General features: G+C 45.4%; 1 protein-coding gene across 1 annotated transcript in view; it reads right to left on the bottom strand.

The window, feature by feature from the left end:
- Positions 1–18,021, bottom strand: part of LOC119097496 (neuroligin-4, Y-linked) — a 127,480-nt gene that overhangs the window by 54,574 nt on the left and 54,885 nt on the right. The window lies entirely within an intron of this gene.

Genomic DNA, 18,021 nt, shown 5'->3' with positions numbered 1-18,021 from the left:
AAAGGAGGGAAGAATAAAGTGGTATCACACCCGTATGATACCAAGAAAACCAAAAGTTGCTAAAGAAATATAAAGGCCGATACTTTTCTCGCAAAATTGTGTAATCAGCTGATTTGATTTAAAATCTGTTAACCTAAGTTCTCAAATGGTGATATTCATCTTGTAAATTTAATTTAGAAGACATTTCTCGAACTTCTCACTCTTGCATTTCGGGAGTGATGCAATTTAGTGGTCAAGTTTCCTTGGGAAAAAAGAAATACGTGGAGTAAAATTCTCTTCCAGGCCTTGCTGGTGTTTACACCAGGTTCTGCTTTCGTGGTGTGGTGGTGAGACCTAAAAAATTGGGGATGCGTGAAAACCTTGTATTTGGCACACAGTTGCCGATCGTCATGCATTTTGTGAACAAGTCAAACTTGATGCATGCAAGCGGCTGGAGTCGCTGGGGTTCTTAGACTTGGAGGTACCTGGCGCCCTTGCTCTGTGCATACACAGACATGATTCAGATGTAGTTGAGGCAGGACATAGCCATAGGTGTCCAGGTTCTGTAAAGCCTTGCTTATGGTTAGTGGTTTCATGTGAGCTCGGCTTTGGATGACATCTGAAGGCCTCAGAAAGGGAAATATGGGTTTGGCATGTGCGATTAGACGGCGTCAGGCAGGAGTGAAAAATTTACATAAAATTTGGGGAAAAGGAGTGAAAAACTACTCCTCATAGGGTGTTGCTTTAAACCCAAAGCCGGCAATTCTAGAACACTGACAAAATGTGAGGTGCCATCCAACAACGATCCCACCTCCTGCAGCGAAACGACCTGGTTGCTGCTCGAATGCGTATTCATTGCATCGTTCCCCAAGTTCCCGGCCGCAGACGGCGCCGACGGCACTGCAGGTCCGTCTCGCCGCTCGGCTACCAGGCGGCGTCACCATCGGCCGGCCATTTTTCGGAGCCGGCCGCCGACAATGCGCGGCCGCCGCCGCCGCGGCGACGTCTGCGGCATACGACCGCGGCGTTAGCGCAGTATCCGCCGGGGCGACCGAAGTCCCGGTCAAAACAACCCGCCCGCGGGCCCGTGACGGTGCGTTCGAGGCGTGGAGACGCGCGTGATTGGGGATATTAGTGGGCTGTTTGCGAGGCCGGCTGGCGCGCTCGCCGCCCGCCCGGCGTGGAGCGCCGCTCGAATCTCACGTGCCGCGCCGGATGCGTTGATACATGGCCGCGTGCGCTATCTCGCGACTCCGGTCTCGAACGACTGGTAAACAGGCCCGTTAGTCGCGACCTGCGCAGGTCAGCCATGCGCGGCTCATCTGTTCCGCACGTCAGATGCAGGCAACATTTGATAAATGGAGCGTTAAGCGTCTATTGCAGCATCCACGATGCATGTTGGAGAATGCTTGGCAGCTTCGTCATTAAAATGCTTGAAATGGATTGGCACCGTCTGCACATGATTACCTAAATCTGATCCAGGGCGGCGAGAGGATCAAACGATCCAATTTTGCAGGCTACCTACCAGCTCTCGCCTTATGAGTTGCGGATATTTTAGACGGCGTCTCAACAGGGTCCAATCAGTCTTCAATGGCGACGGGAGAAAAACCCTACAATTGTCGGACAAACTATTCTCTCGACCCGCGTGAGCACCTCTATTCATGCCATCTCCCGTTCTGGCTAGCGTCAGAACGGAGCTGTCTAATTGCGCTGGGAAACAAAGTTGGACCAGATACGGAAAGCTTCGAAAGCTTTACCTGGGAACGATAACACAAGACCGCGAGATCGGCGTACCACTTATGCTCCGACTGAGCAGTGTTTATTGACTAAAAGCAGGCCTAAACCTTAAAGGAAGCGTGCATCATGTATAAGTTGCGAAGACAGATGCTGGCGTCTTGCGTTACGTTCGACGTGATTTGGCTTGAGCCCAACAACAAGCGCCCGGGTGGCCGGCTAGATACCCTTCACTTGGGTGAGCAAGGGGGGGGGGCAACTTGAGCCCCGCTGAGATCTGGGGAACTAACAAAGCTAGATACACCAAATTTACAGGGTGTCTTGGCCATCACGTGAACTCACTTAGGTCAAAGTTTGAGCCTCCTAGGTCGTGACCTTCAGGTCAAAAAGTCCAACAAGACCAAATTCCAGGTTGGTCTCTAAAGCACCCTCAGAACCGAGGCAACTATTTCTAAACAAAAGATCACAAGCACATTTGAGGTCAGTGACCTGCTTGACCTTTTGAAGGTCATGGTGACCAAAATCATACGAGACTGCTCTGAGTTTTGCATTTGAATAGCCGACAGAGATTACGCTGGGCAGTATGTTCCTAAAACAAAGTGTCGACCGGGTCATCTTAGGTCAATGACCTGTTCTGACCTCTAAGAAGTCAATGGAAGATGCATAATGCGATTCCTGCTGTCAATAAATTTGAAATAAGCACCACAAACTATCCCATACTGCAAGCCCTAGAGTAATAAATCGGGTTGGCTTTGACGTTGGTCTGACTTTCATACCTGACCTTAGGTCAACGTAATTTGCTTATTCAATATTTGTGGTGCGTAAGAAAGCATCTCAGAGATGTATGGCTTCGTCAAACACTCCGTTATTATATCAGATTGGATGATTCCCTACAAGTTGCCCTCGCGGAAACCATGGTCTGACGTTGACCTGCCATAGGTCAGCGACCTTACAAGGTACATCTAAATTTTTTATGTCAAACAATCTGCTATTCAATTGTCTATAGCTATGCAAAATGTGGCGCAGCTACGTCGTGCCGTTCGGAAACCATTCTGGAAAAACCTTTGGAGGGGGGGGGGGGCAATTTGATTCCCCACACGAGCGCGTGTTAACGTGCGTAGAGGGCGTAGTGGCTGAGTGGTTAGCTCTTCGGACTCCACAAGGGGACTCGGGCTAGAATGCCGGCTGCGCCATGGCGCCTGGGCGCTAATGTAACTAATGCGGTTTCTAGCCTTCCAGAAAAGGTGTGACAATGTGCGTCGCGTTCCCTTAAAAAAGACTACTACGTTCCCCATGCGTTCCGAACATGAACTCATCCCTCAGCGCAGACGTCCTTGTTTTGTGCCAAGTGGTGGGAGAGAACGTCAATTCCAAAGTAGCATGTAAATGATTGATATTTGATTCTAGATATGGATGGTATAGGGTGATCGATTTCATTTAAGGGAATGTTCCACATCTGAAGATATTGAGATAAGCAGCAGGTATGATGGGCGAGCTTACTTGTAACTATTGATAACCTTTCACGGTTCAAAAACGCTCCCAGTATCCGACTTTCAAAGCTTGCTAAATTGCGTCCCGTTACGTCATTGTTTGATGGCGTCATGGAATGGTTTTATGACCACAGCAATACCTGGCAGAATCTGACATCCAGACCTAAACAATGCCTCGAAACGTGCGGCAGCTGACGCCAACCGGCCATTCTCGTCTTGGGTGCTGTGTTGGATGGCGGGTAAGTGAATGGCTTGTCTGTGAATATTTTGTCTGGATGTATCTTTCCCTGCCTGCAGCGCTATAGTCCTGTCATTGATATGCGATGAGCATAGTAGTTACTTTATTATTTGTTACTAAAAATGCAGTTACAATCAAAAATGAATAAATCTAACATTTCCATGAACTGAAGTAAAGCATTGGTATTTCCATGGTAAATATGGTAAGGTCTAGCTACCAAGAATGTTTTTCTTGCATAGGATTACTTATGCAGTTACTAGTTAACCCTGATATAACCATTGCGCTTCAACAGCGTTCTTGCTGTTGATAGTCCTTTGGAGTTGTAAATCTGTTGATAGTCCTTTGGAGTTGTAAATCAGCTGTTACCCGTCATTGATAAATTATAAGCTGTTATCTCATGGCCTTGGCATAGAGTAGTCGACCAATGTGGTACATTGCGTATGGCACTGGTGAACGGTGTCATCATTGCACTACTTCAGTGCTGTACTGTGGCATGGCATAATGAACAATGGCACGTTTTTTTGTACTGCAATCCCTGCTGCTTTCAGAATAAATTTAATCATGAAAAGATGCGTCTAGGATGCATTATTGTAGTAAGTCCGCATATGGCATATGAGCGACCAAAAACACATGATACCATATACAAATCACCCTCAGCAAAATACACAACCAATAAGTGAAATCCCTTGCTCAGTCTGTTTTGGGAATCCACAAAACATATATAACAAAGATTCAAACACGTCTACTGCTTCCACAGCCATGCGGCATGCTGCAACCATCAGGCTGCTTCACTAAAAAATATTGTTCACGCAAGTGACAACACATGCATAACAAGAAAGTAGTGCATGTAGTGAAATGATGAAATGAATGATGTAGTTATGGTTAGATGGGCAAAATGCAAGGAAGTGATGAAGCTGCCGGTGCACACATGGCTCATGATAAAAACGTTATTAGGTTGTATCCAAGAAACGAACACCAATACACCAATACTTCTCCACCTTTCTCAGCCCCAGCATCTCTCACAAGTTGCAGTGACTTTGACAATGATGACTTACGAGCAATGCTTGCCTGTATACAACATTTGTTGAGACATCCGTATGTGCACCCATAATAATACAACACTATATTTTCAGAATTTTCGAGTGAAAGACAAATTTGCAAAGCTGTATCATGCGGGCTTATACCAAACATGCGCATTAATGAGTTGCATTAACCTGCCCGTGATGCCAAAATAAATTGCTAGTATAATGGCATGCAATATATTAATTACATGCTATAATACCTCGGTAGGCTGAAAATGTTGGTAAGATCATAATGATGTAGAAAATTGCCTTTGAACACCCGTGCAGCATGGATGCTAGTCTTTCTTTCAGTTGCCGACATCACTGCCTTGCTATGTTCAAAAGCACACCTAAAGATAGAGGCAGGTATCAATACATCACATTTTATTGGGAGTCGTTAGATTTAAAGAATACCAAAACAAGTTTTCCATCAGAAATACAAACTTCGCACGCACACTCCTCATCATGTCAATATCATTACAAGCCATTGGTACGCACTACCAGTGATCACACCCATTGCCAGCGCTTGATTCACACTCTAATGTCAAAGAAGTGTGATCCCACGCCTGCATAACCCGCGGGGACTAGCAAATTGTAGGTTTTCTCACAATTTCCGCACAGGTTTTGGTTATCACACTGGATTTCACCGTGAGCTCCCCTCAAAAATAAATCCCAACGGGAGTTTATGGTAATACAGCTCAAGAGGTTCTGCTTGCAGGACACAATGTTTTGTTTAGGATTTAAATTTGTCCTAGGATATGTGTTAAATATTTGGTAGAATATATCTCTGAAATCGCTATGATATTTATTTTACTTTTCAGTGCCTTGCTAACCCATGCAAGGTTCTTTGCTCCGGCATACAAGGTGCCAACTGAGCTGTCTGTGAGAAATACGTCAACAGAAGAACCGCCAGGATGAGAAAAAAGGCAGGCCAGCCGTCGCGTCTTCTTTTTTTTTATAACATTCGGGAGTGTCGTTCTTTTTCTCGGTGCTGCACTTTTTTGGCAGATAGTGGCGTTCTCTTTTCCTTGTATTGACCTATGGCCTAGAAATAAGGAAAAATGCCCCGTTGGCGACGACTGCCGCACAACACGAAAGTGCTGACGCTTACGTTTGCGACACACTTTCAGCAGCGTAATCTCACGAACAGCTAATCACCTTCTGGGGATTGTATCATACGTGTTGCATCATCGATCTTGGGAATGTATCAGTGGCCATGCTGTATTGACCATAAGCAGGAACGAGCCTGCAATATAACGGCAATCCTATGACGTTTCTATGACGACATCAATGCCAAGGTGACTTCTTAAGCAATCTCCCAAAAACCTTTTCGCGCTTTTGCGCGCTTATAACTCAGAAACCAGAAGGTTTTGGGTCTTTAAAAGGACATGGCCGTAAGCTGTATCAAAAGGCTGTCAAGATGGTTATTTTAGCGCAGAACCCCTGTAAAAGTGGAATATTCCCTTTCAAACATTCTAGACAGATACACCAAACGGCATTTCCTGTCAACCATCAAGACTTTTCCACAAGTACGACAATAAGCATTCAAATTCTGAAAAAGTTTGCCCTCCGCACAGTTATGTTACCACAATCGAATTCATATCATTCTGCTATGTTTCAAAGGCGTCACATTTCTACTGTGATGTATGATGATGTCTGTGCGTCTGATGTGAAGAGAGAAATTGAACATTCCAAACTCCTAGCATCGCGCAATATGTATGACCACGAGAATTGCAGCAGCGGATGGCAAGCTGCAGTCAATTAATATCCGTTCACGAAACAAAGATGACACATGCCCTTTAAGAACTTGGTTGCATGAGCCGAGAACGATGCTGCTTAGAGCTGTCAAAACAAACCACATCTGCCAAAGTTCAGCAAACTTGAAGTGCCACCTGAGCTAGCCGCACACCCTAGGGCCTCCGCCGTTCTCAAACATCCCCTAGATACCCGAGCCATTCGGCAGACAGCCATATCCCCGATCTGGGCAGAGAAAGGACCGCTTCTTGCCCGCTTTAAGTACCAGTAATTGCGCTCGAGTGCCGAGCGCCACTCTGCCCCCAATGTCGCTCGTGCCGAGCGCCACTCTGCCCCAAATGTCGCTTGTGTCTAGCGCCACTCTGCCCCAAATGTCGCTCGTGCCGCGCTAACTGGCAACCTCAGCGTCGCCAAATCTCATTATCCGTTTATTGTACTTTATGACTACAACAAAGGCGATATTACGCGTTTATTGCGCGCTCTTCCGAAGTTTCTAACTACCGGGAGCGGTTAGTGCGGAACTTCACAGATGGGCCAAGAAAACCGAGGAAAGCGTGTGAAAGGACCCAGCGATGACATCGTATTTAAGTAAGCGAAAAGCTGTCAATATCAGCCATTTGCTTTTTCACAAAATGAGTAGCGCTTTCGCCAATGTCTCATACAAAGCAGAGGAAAATTGGTTGATGAAACTCATTGCTGAACTACAAAACTGCTGTAAGGCTGGGCACCGCGAAAAGCAGACTAATCAAGCATGGTATAACTTGCCGATGCATGCAGGTAAAGTGATAGTCGAGAAAAAACATTCGTCGTCCAAATACTTTTTTTTGGGGGGGGGGAGGTTGGATCAAAGCCTTTTCGGCACGTGGTGACCATTTCGCGGTCATGGTATGGAGGGCGGATAGTGGTGGGCAAGGCTAAATATACTTGAGAGTGCTCCCCTCAGACGTAGCCCGCATAGGGAACCCTCTCCGGAGAATGTGCGGGCGTTAGGACGGGTCCCCACTAGGGGGCTGTTGAGCCCATTTATGGCTGGGGCATATAACCTGTTCCGGATAAACAGGACGTCGTGAGAATGTGGAATGATGTATAAATGAGAGAAGACGGAGGATGCAGTGTCCTAAAACTGCCAGCTTCGGGTGTAAAACAATAACCTACGGGGATAAATTTTTCACTACTTTCCCATAGTTCATGTGAACTTTTCACTCCTATCTGATATCGTCTACCCGCACATACCAAACCCATATTTCCCTTTAAAATGCTTTACGGTGTCATCCAAAACCGAGCTACCTTGAAACCATCAGGCACAAACAAGGCCACACAAAACCTGAACACCCATGGCTTTATCCTGCTTCACCTACATCTGAATCATGCCTATGTATGCCCAAAGCAAGGGGTACCAGGTGCCTTCAAGCCCGAAAGCCTCAGAGAATCCAGCCGCTTGCATGTATCAAGTTTTTTTTTTACAAAATGCATCACAATCTTCACCTGTGTGCCAGATGCAAGGTATTCACGCATCCCCACTTTTTTGGTCATACAACGCAAACACCACAGCAAAGCAAAGCCTCATATAAACACCGACAAAGCCTGGCAGAGAATTTTACCCCACGCATTTCTTTTACTCCCAAGAAACTTGACCACTAAATCACACCACTCTTGAAATGAAGGAGTGAAAAATTCAAGGCATGCCTTCTAAATAAAATAAAAAAGCTGAACATCTTAAGCACACACTTTCACGTGCTTTCGGCCAAATTTGTTGGTCACAAAACTTCACCAAACAACTCTAAGTCTCTATATTTATTTAAATGGAATGTTCCACGTTTGAAGACATTGAGGTGGGCATTATATTTGATGGGAAAAGCTTACTTGTAACTATTGACAAGCTTTCGAGATTCAAAAACGACGCTAGGTCGAAAAATTTCAAAGTTTGTAAAAATGCGCCCCATGACGTCATTGTTTGTGATGGTGTCATGGAATGGTTTTGTGACGACAGCGATACCTGGCAGCATCCAGCAGCCAGACCTAAAGAATGCCTCGAAATACACGAAAGCTGACGCCTAACCGGCCATTCTCGTCGCGGGGGCCGTGTCGGGCGGCGGATTGGTGGATTGTTTGTTTTTGGTTTTTGTTGTCTTGGTTCTGACCGTAAGAAAAGCTCTTGTGGACAGTTTGACATGCGCAACGTAGCGATCGCCAGCTTTTATGGCAGATCATTAATATCAAAGCACGACATGTTGAGCTGCTGCTGTTGCTGCTATGATGTGGATGATGGTCTTGCGAATATTGTGATGTCGACCCTTCGTTGCCCGCAATGCTGTAGTCCTGACATTGATGCCATGTTATGTGCTCAGTAGTTGCTTTCTTTATTGCTTCTAGCTGGAAATGAAGCAAGTTACTTTCTTTTTTACATATTACTAGAAATGCCGTGTCATGTAAAAATTAATAAGTCTGTAACATTGCTACGAATTGATTGCCAAAGCGTTCCTATTCCTATGGTAAAGATGGTAAGGTGAAGCTACAAAGAATGTTTTTCTTACTAAGGATTACTTACGCAATCGACAGTTAACCCTGATATAGCCATTGTGGTGCAATAACATTCTTGCCGTTGATAGTCCTTTGGCATTGTTAAACCAGTTGTTACCAGTCATTCATAAATGATAAGCTGCTATCTCATAGACTTGTCACAGAGTAGTCAAGCAAAGTGGTGCATTGTGTAATACTCTTACTGTCTAACCCTTGTCTAACTCTTATGTTGACTCCCCATCTGACATATGACTGACCAAAAACACATGATACAATATACAAATCACTTTCAGCAAAACACGCAACCAATAAGTGACATGTCTTGCTCGGCCTATTTTGGGAATCCACAAAACATGGATAACAAAGATGCAAGCTCGTCTTCCACTTCCACAGTCATGCAACATGCTGCCGCCATCAGGCTGCTTTACTAAAAAATAACGGGAACATTGTGCACGTGGTGAAATGACACCGCAAACATGCTGACCTTGGACAAGGCTGGAGACATGACAAGTGCATAAAGTTATGGTTGGATGGGCAAAATGCAAGGAAGTGTTGAAGCTGCCGGTGCACACAAGGATCAAGATAAAAATATCATCAAGTGATGTCTAAGACACCAACAACGCTTCTTTTAGAATTTTCTCAGCACCCAGCATATCACGCAAGTTGCAGTAACTGTGACATTGATGGCTCAAGCAATATTCGCCTGCATACAAAATTTGTTAAGACAGTAGAATGTGCATCAACAATAACACAGCTCTACATTTTCATAATTATTTAGGGATATACAATTTTGCAAAGCCATATTGTGTGATCATATACTGGGCATGTTCACTGAGCTGCACGCACCAGCCCTCACTACCAAAATGAATCGCTGAAATAATGGTATGCAATGGATTAACAACATGTTGCAGTACCTCAATAGGTTCAAAATGTTGGCAAGATCATACTGAAGTACCAAACTGCCTTTGTACACCCCTTGCAACCAAGGTATAGGTAGGTATCGATGTATCACATTTTATTGAGAGCTAGTAAACTTAAAGAATACAAAAGCAATGTTCTCTCTCAAAAGCACAAACGTCACACGCATACTCCCCATCACATCAAGATCAATACAAGCCACTGGCACACACCCCTAGTGATCACACACAGTTAAAGCCATTGATTCACACTCTGATTGATCTGATTCACAAGCCCCTGAGTCACACTCACACTGTAAGAAATACGTCAATAGAAGAAAAAACACAAGCGGGAGAAAATATAGATTTGCCATCGCGTGTTCTTTTTTATAACTTTCGGGAGAGTGACCGTTTTTGGGTGCCGTACTTTTTTGCAGACAGTGGCGTTTTGTACAACATTGACCTATGGCCTAGAAAAATGGAAAAATGCCCCATTCACGACCGCACAACCCGAAAGTGCCCACGCTTACGTTCGCGACACGCATTCAGCAGCGAAATCTTGCTGACAGCCAATCATCTTCCGCGCATTGTGTCATACGTTCAGCATCATCGCTTTTGCAAATGTATCAGCGGCCATGCTGTTTGACCATAAGCAGGAAACAGCATGTAGCATGACCGCGATCGCATAACGTTTCTATAATGTCATTAATGCTAAACGACTTTGAAATAGGCTCCCAATAAACCTTTTCGCACTTTTGTGGGCGTGTAGCTCAGGAACTAGAGCGTTTTGGGTCTTCCATTTCAGTTCACACCCCTATACAAATGTGGAATATTCCCTTTAATTACTTTCGCTTTCCTTGCTATCACAATAGTGTGGTACAACTTCATTTTTCCCTCCTTTCCGATAATCTTTGAAGACACCATCTATGGCTCAGAATGTTGATTAATGCCTCTGGTAAATGTTCCAACTGCAAACTTGCATCTATTTCATACACGAATTGGATTTATTCGTCAGCCGCCCAAAAATGGTTGATATGCACCCAAGAGCGACCAATCCGCATGGATTGCAGGGGACATCTTGAAGCACAGAACTTTTTGAGACCGCAATTATTGCGCTGTTGAACCTCCAGTTAGCCGTTTTTTGGTTCATGACGAGACTCATTAATGCTAGATCTAGGCCACTCCAGTCTCGCCACCTCGCCACGTTACATTATCATGCTGTGCATAATTTGGGACAGACTTTCCGCAGCCAGTACAGAAGTGTTTGGTAACGAAATTCTATCCTACAAAACTGTTTTGTTATGCATACATCCTCTTACTTATTTCGCATTTTAATCTTGTAGGTTGGTGGGCATGATTGATATTTATATTTTGTGGGTGGGTTGGATGATCTTGTCTGTTGCAAACCATGCGGAATATACTGAGTTTTCGTGTGGGGTGGTAGAAAGAAGCCTACCTTTAAAAAGCTAGTAAGTTTATCACGTGGAGCAGCTAATTGCCAACCTTACCTGCTTTCATAACATGATTTGTAACCAGATTTATTCATTTTCTGTTTAAATCCATCGAATTGTGTTCTGAAGGCAAATTATGATGCCACAAGTCATGAATCAAGCTATTTTGTTTTATACCTTGGCTATTTGCCTCAAATTTGTTAAAGTCCTCTCATGTTTGCTTTAACAGGATGTCTCCATATATACTATGAACTGCTAACTGGCAAACAGCTGAAATGTAGGCAACCACCATGCTTTTTAACACAAGAGTACTCTAAGCTGCACAGCAATTATAGTGTAAGGTAAACATAGGTTTTTAGCAAATAGGCCATCCCATTTAAATGTAGAACCAACATTTCAAACTTTAAGTCCTTAAATATGAATACCGAAACCTTAACCGATGCCTTCGTTGCAGCTGAAATGGCAAGCAGCAAAACTGGTTTTGTGGCCATCTATCAGCTAGGTCACGCTTGGACGAGAGAGATTGTTTTGTGGAGCATACTCACCATTGCCCTTGACAGAGGCTTATCATGACATTCAGAATAAGTTGTTCAAAGTGATTTGAGCGGTTTGGACTTGAGTACTGTGAACACGCGCCCGGGTGGCCGGCCAGATACCCTTCGCTCGGGTGTGGGGGGTTAATTTGACCCCCCTAAGATCTCGGGAACTAAGAAAGCTTTGGACACCAAATTTACAGGGTGTCTTAACCTGTACGTGAACTCACTTAGTTCAAAGTTTGAGCTTCCTAGGTCATGACCTTTAGGTCAAATAAAGTCAAACAAAGTTAAATTTGAGGATGGTCTCCAAAAATGTTTCTAAGCAAAGGTCACAATCCCATTTGAGCTCAGTCATCTTTTTTGGCCTTTTGAAGGTCATGGTGACAAAGATCATACAAGACTGCTCCGAGTTTTGCCTCTGAATAAGCGACAAAGATTACGCCAGGCAGTATGTTCCTAAGACAAAATGTCGACCCGGGTCATCTTAGATCAATGACCTTTTCTGATCTCTGAGAAGTCAATGGAAGACTTGTAATGCGGTTTCTGCTCTCAATAAATTCGAAATGAGCACCAGAAACTACCCCATACAGCAAGCCCTGGAGTAATAAATCAGGTTGGTTTTGACCTTAGTCTGAGCTTCATACCTGACCTTAGGTCAGGCGTAATTTGCTCATTCAATATTTAAGGTGCTTAAGAAAGCACATCAGAGATATATGAACACCTTATTTCTTGACAGATCTGTGATCACTTCGTCAAACACTCTGTTGTTGTATCAGATTTAACGATTCCCCTAGAACTTGCCTTGGCTGAAACCATGGCCTGATTTTGACCTGCCCTAGGTCAGTGACCTTACAAGGTGTACCTAATTTACTTATGTCAAACGATCCGCTATTCAATTGTCTACAACTAAGCAAAATTTGGCGCGGCTACACCGCGTCGTACCGAAACCATTCTGGAAAAACCTTTGGGGGGGGCAATTTGACCACCCCCCCCCCCGACCACCACCCGAGCGCGTGTTAACTGTTTGGTATCAACAAGCTGACGCAAGTGAAGTGAACCAAAATGCAAGTTGATGCCAGCCAAAAATAAGCTTTATCATGTTTTTGTCACTAATTCTGCTGTCGAAAAATAGGTGGGGTGAGTTGAGATGATATTCAGCATATGGGCTATTCTCTTAGGCTAAGCTGGTTAATTACATGACAACTGGCAGTATGACTTTTGCAAGAATCAGTGCCTCACAAATGCTGCTGTAATACAAATAGGTTAGACAGGATGAGATAAGGTAAGGCTTCTTTAGGTTTGGCTTAGTTGGGTTACTGTCATAGAAATAGCCTTTATATTTTACTAGAAACAGTGACATGATATTTATATTTCCCGACCTTATATTTACAGAAGCCAGAGGTCTGGTTGTGGTGGAATATTTGGTGATGTTTTGCTGTGCAGGAATTCAAGGCGTTTTTGTTGAAGTGCTCTATGCTTGTTGGTTTTTTGTCGTTGTTTTTTTGTTGTTGAATTCCTTTGCTTTGTTTTGTGTTAAAAAGATCGTGGAACGGAAGTGCAAAATGTAGCATCAGGGCATTGGTGTTACATAGTTGTTTTCATGCTCATTTAGCTGCTATGAAATGGATGTCCTTTTATGTATTCTGTTTCAATGAATTGGCCGAACTTGTTTAAAATACATGTGTTTCATGCTTCTGATGCTGCATCCATACCAACTTGAAATAGATGTCTCTGTTTGCTAGAGTATCTCTTACTGGCTCATGAGTTTGAACTTTTGTAAATTTAATTTTTCACTCCTGTACGGTCTCTTTGCGACGAATTTTTTTTCGCTCCCGCCCCAGTTCAAAAGCGGGTCTAGTTCACTGGGAGGATGTCTGTCTGCTTTTCACCTGGTAGATTTTATGTTCCCCGGTCACCAAGCAGCACGCCATCCTGTCCGCTATAACTGCCAGAGGAACCAACGTGCCGTGCCCCGACTCGCAGCGCTACATCGTCTGAGGCACTCCCCCTTCCATGCACGACAGGGCCGGATCAAAGGGTCAAATGGGCCTTTAACTACCACGAAGCGGTGTATAACCTAAACGTGCACTACTTTTGTTTAGTGCTGGTGCAACTGGGTGCTAAGCTGGATCTTAGCACTCCAAACGGACTTCGGCCATTTCCAATTTCCACTGCTGAATCCATCTGCCACTGCTATAGGTGGGGACTCGTGAGCGTGACCCGGCTGCTGTCGGTGGGGACTCGTCAGGGTGACCCGGTATTGGTGGGGACTCGTGAGGGTGACCCGGCTGCTGTCGGTGGGGACTCGTCAGGGTGACCCGGTATCGGTGGGGACTTGTGAGGGTGACCCGGTATCGGTGGGGACTCGTGAGGGTGATCCGGTATCGGTGGGGACTCGTGAGGGTGACCCGGTGTCGGTGGGGACTCGTGAGGGTGACCCGGTATCGGTGGGGACTCGTCAGGGTGGCCCGGTATCGGTCCAGCTTACACGACCGAAGGTTTGCTGCCTGACCAACACGTCCGTCCCCGACTTAAACACCCCTGCCAGGTGCCATAATCCTTGTAGGATCCTGTAGAACAGTCCTATTTTACAACACATATGTACTCGTTGCTGTCAGTAGCATTTCGCACGCTCATTAACAGGGAACCGTGAAACACAGTTAGCAATAAGCTTTCTACACATGACCGCGGGGTCATGGGTTAAAGGGGTTAAAAAATGTTTTCACATTTGTAATCGGGATTTTAACTGAAATAACCGCCTTGAAGAGCACTCGGTGCAGGTCAAAGCCCTGACCTTCTTAAGACCTAAACCCCTCTAGTTTCTGAGCTACACGCCCGCGACGATGTGCAGACTATTCTGCGCAGAATATTTCAAGGTTACCCAGGCATTCATGCTGCCATAATAACGTAAATCAAAGTCTATCATTCCACTGGCTACGCGGCGCTCAAGGCAAGAATAATCTTATGTTCGAGTGGTCCATATCTGGTGGTCGTGAGCACAATTGTCGCATATAAAGACCGTCAATTGGCTTTCAACCACTGTCGTCCAAACTCAAGTAAAAATACGTTTTGTGCTACCTAGCACAAGAAGTCAAACATTCTTTCTAGATATCACGGAAATAAGACTTGCAATCGTGTGACTTAAGAATAACGCTATCACCGAGCACATGAATATAAGTTAGAACTTTAAACACCCGGATAAATATGCAATAACAGCACGCTGAAAGCGCCGAAACACGAGTACCAAACGACGTTTGGTGCAGGACACATCTAGCACCACCGCGGGCCACCTCTCAGGAGACTGAAAAACTGAAGAAAAATGAGTGCTGTCATAGAAACGGTCTATGACGCGGTACAAAATGACGTACAATCTAACATACTAAATGTATAATTGACATCATGCTTTCTAGACCAGTTTTTTACTTATAAGTAACGCCTTCAAATATGGAGCGTTCCCTTTAAGCATGCTACTCCCGAAGTTACGGCGTCTCCAAGGGCTGAAAAGACGGCGCGATCCGCTCCTTTCTCTCCTCCCCTCCCCAACCAACCCCCACACAGTGTGATGCCGCTCACCGGATTATCAATCACGGATTGCCTGATATTGGAGAAGTTATCGAATCCTGCGGCCGCCCCCGGCGAAGTCGTCGACGAGCGCTGTTCGCCAGATGACTGGTAAGTCGCCGTTTCCGGGGACTGGTGACAAAACGGGGCTCTTCTAGCGGAATTCCGGACGACCATATGTCCGCGGGACTCGGCCCCGCCCAATTCCAAGTGGGCTTCGGAGCCTGTTGAGATAAACGTAAGTGATTTTTGTGCAGCGTGAGCCCAGCTGTGTTGCGCTATTTTGCTTAGCGCATCCGTTGTATTGTCCGAGGTCCGGATTGTCTTCACTTTGGAATCGCTTAACTTAACCCCGCACCCGCGCGAGCACGGCGCGGGCTGGAATCGGCTGGCCCCCGCCCCCAACCTGCTGCCATTTCAGAATCACAGTCCAGCGACCAACGCTCTTCTCTGACCTCCTACCACCAATTTTGAGCGGTTCCAGCTGCCCAACAATGGGCTCGCCCAAGTGAAAATGCTGCCACAGGATTTGCAGTGATATTGATACAGGTGAAATGAACATCCCCACCATAGCCCGAGCGAAGTTGTCTATCGTTGTTACCAAAACCAAAAACGCGCATGTTTGATCAGAGGAATCCACCTCAAAGGTATCCATCACTCCGACAATCATAAATCGATGGCATGTTATGCGCATCTGAGGTAAAAAATCATAAATTGGACGCCTCGACACCACGTGATATACTATGTAAATGCTAGGAATAATCTGGTGGCTCCAATGACGCCTAAACAGGAATGGATCTTCATGCAAAATTTTAGAAAGGACAGACCAGGTTTCTTCATAGATAAGCGGACAAATGATACGTATCAGTGCGCTGTCTTTGTGGCCACTTTCTGAGACGAAGATCAAGAGCTAATGAGGAAGCATCCAATCCAGAGGCGTCGAAGGCTTTTGTAATGTTCCATCCGCTTACACAGGTTTATTTCTTCATACTTAAATCAAACAACTGTCTGCCATAATGTCAACCCAAGAAGCCCGGAACACAGCCCACAACAGCCACACGGCCAGCCGCGCTGAACCACACAGACAACAACCCGCACAAATGGCTGTCGCCTCACACGCAGACTCCGCGGCGGTGACATGACCAAACACAGGTTCATGTAATTTCCACTAGGCGGCCGAACAACCAAGGTTTAACGCCAACTGCGGAAATAAGCTATCAAAACACCTGAACACTACAGATATCAAGAGCTATCAAAGACCATCAAGAGCTTTCGAATTAGGAAAAGCTATCGAAACAACACCAGCTATTTTCCATCACATGAAATGACGCGCGCTGAGAACTTCGACGAAACGCTGCGCGAACCTATAACGCACCCCAATCAGTGTCGTGCCGAGAGCATGTTTTAACAATATTTAATATTTTAGGGTGTGATGCATCTGTGTATGTCGCGTCTTCTACACGCTATTCGAGTGGAATACTGAAAAAAACATGCCAGAGAAGCTTCCAAAATGTGCGACTGATTGATTTTCAAATGTCTGCCTGGAACTGCCTTGCCCATAAAGTTCTCTTCCAGTTGTTTCTGCTTCTTTGTTTGAAAGAGGTCTTGAATCGGATTGGCCCTCGGATTAGAACTCCCTTGGATCTCCCTTTGGATCACCTCCTTGGATTCCCTTAGATCCCCTGCGCTGTTGCTTCCGCCTCACCAGACCGCGAGCCAAATGGAGAAGTGATGGGTGTCGGCTGACGGGTTAGCATGTATTTTGGGAGCGAGAGACGAAAATCAGGTCGCATTGTGCATCTATCCGTTCGCAGCCAAACACTTGGCCGCCTCAATAGCTTACAATCATGTTGGAACAACTGTGTAACGTTTTTGCTAGATGATAGTTATGGGCTGCTGAGCGTTGTGCATCGACTGACTGCCGACATTGATGTTGATTTCGTTACCTTTCGCCACATGTTTAACAACAGTTTGTTTCTGTTCGATCACCTGATATGTTTTCCGATTCTGAGAAGATTTCGAGTTCAACAGCATGCTGCACAAAAATGGAGCTTCTTTTTACGATAGACAGTCTGCGGATTTGTCATAATTTTAGTCTCGAGTATTTGTTAATTCCTAAGGCAATGCTATTCCGCCATTGAGGCCGGCACAGCCGGGCCGTACGGGCTGCATGCATCGAACACGGCCCCTACTGAAGCTCGACCGGCTGCATGACCTACAGCAGTCGATGCGCCTCCTCCCCCCCCCCCCCCCACGAAGCTCGACCGAGCGAAGTTCACTCTGACCAGCGTCGTCACTGCTTATAGTGGCTTTCAGAAACGGGTGTCCAAAAAAGGAGCTCTGAGGTCATGGCATGTACATATCTCCCTTAGGGCCCACTTGGGACCCTGTGAGTTAAGAAACTTACGCACCCTGCACAGTCGTTTTATAGTTCGAAAACAGATTGGATCCAAAAGAGGTTCAACGTTTCCCACGCGCATGAAAATGATCAAAACAAACTTATTTGCTTCCAGGCTGTTTCTTGTTCTGACAAAAATGGTCAAAAAAAAATTTGGTCAGTCGCTTCATTGGGAGCTGTGGGATCCATCCCATTGCCCCAACTTGCCCACACCTTAGCGAAATGCATGATCCTGGTTTATTGGCTGTTAAGGTGATTCTGCTTTAACTTTGGGGTAGCACTGGATCAAATATTGAGGTTGTAGGATGTATCCACGAAAAAATATAAAGCTACCACTCACATATCTGGATCATATTCTAAATGTGATGCGTTATGTGAGCTTCTTGAAACTACGATTCGATG

This window comes from Pollicipes pollicipes, unplaced genomic scaffold, assembly GCF_011947565.3.
Source record: "Pollicipes pollicipes isolate AB1234 unplaced genomic scaffold, Ppol_2.1 Scaffold_4295;HRSCAF=5057_pilon_pilon_pilon, whole genome shotgun sequence".
Taxonomy (NCBI): Eukaryota; Metazoa; Arthropoda; class Thecostraca; order Pollicipedomorpha; family Pollicipedidae; genus Pollicipes; species Pollicipes pollicipes.
Note: the sequence above shows the minus strand (reverse complement) of the source record. Positions and strands in the feature narration are given on the sequence as shown.